The sequence below is a fragment of the Anopheles funestus genome (genome assembly GCF_943734845.2).
Source record: "Anopheles funestus chromosome X unlocalized genomic scaffold, idAnoFuneDA-416_04 X_unloc_22, whole genome shotgun sequence".
Classification (NCBI taxonomy): domain Eukaryota; kingdom Metazoa; phylum Arthropoda; class Insecta; order Diptera; family Culicidae; genus Anopheles; species Anopheles funestus.
In genome coordinates this window covers 219,007-220,000 of record NW_026045146.1, presented here as the reverse complement: position 1 = coordinate 220,000, position 994 = coordinate 219,007, and the positions used below count along the sequence as shown (strand labels likewise).

The window sequence follows — 994 nt, the reverse complement described above, 5'->3', positions numbered from 1 at the left end:
CTATTATAAAACCCTTTGACGTTTTCCCCCAAGCACGTTGATCCAGTATTACGACGGATACGGTCAACGAAATCTTGGACATCAAAGAGGTTTTCGATTGAATTTCCCCATGTTTCACAACGTACTCTTAGCGGTATCCTACGATACGTCTCACTCTATTTGTGTGTGTGCGCGTTTACGTGCGTGCGATTTATGCGGTTCACCCCTTTACTTTCAGCGCCCTGCGGTCCCAACAAAGGTCCCGAGCACGCCATTATGCACAGTGTGGAAGCGTGTTTCCCCCACGACACTAGACGGGCTGCTCGCCATAGTGTTCTATTGTGGCACGCTCCACCCTGAAGTTTGGTTTGTTGTATATCAAGGAATTGATAGGCACTCAAGAATGTGTGCATCGGCCGGGTTTAATCGTCCGACGCGCAATATGCGTTCAACTTATCGGTGTTCATGTGTCCTGCAGTTCACATTGTGACGCGCATTTAGCTGCGGTCTTCATCGATCCATGAGCCGAGTGATCCCCTGCCTAGGGTTTTATAGTAAGGTTCCCAATGTAACACAATCCCGGTGGTACGTCCAAAGACTAACTTTCTGACTAAGTTGTCTTTATTACCCAATAGTCCCAGGCCTTGTGACTTGTGGCTCATGTCTACGCCCATGGCCACCATTCGCTAAGATAGTTTTGAAGTCACTTTGAAGGCCCAGGAACAACTCTCTTAGCACATCGGTTAACCTGGCGCCGCAGTCAACTCATGTGCTTGGATCGGATCGAGCTATTGAGTATTGGGCCTGCATACTCGCTCATCCGTATCCTTTGCGTACCGCCCCATGGCCCTTGTATGTCTGCACCACAGTTCCTGTTCGTTCCGTGCCTATGGCCGGATACGTATTGCACATCGGTATACCTGTCGCTAATCAGGCAACTCGTGTGCGTGGATTGGATCGAGCTCATGGGGTGTGTAGAGATTCCATGTTATAATTGCAAGTCCATATCCACTTT

General features: G+C 49.1%; 1 non-coding gene across 1 annotated transcript; it reads right to left on the bottom strand.

Moving 5' to 3' along the window:
* Positions 1-370: 370 nt before the first annotated feature.
* Positions 371-528, bottom strand: LOC125773092 (5.8S ribosomal RNA). Its single transcript, XR_007419896.1, has one exon. It is a non-coding gene; the product is annotated as a 5.8S ribosomal RNA (ribosomal RNA).
* Between the last annotated feature and the right edge of the window lie 466 nt (positions 529-994).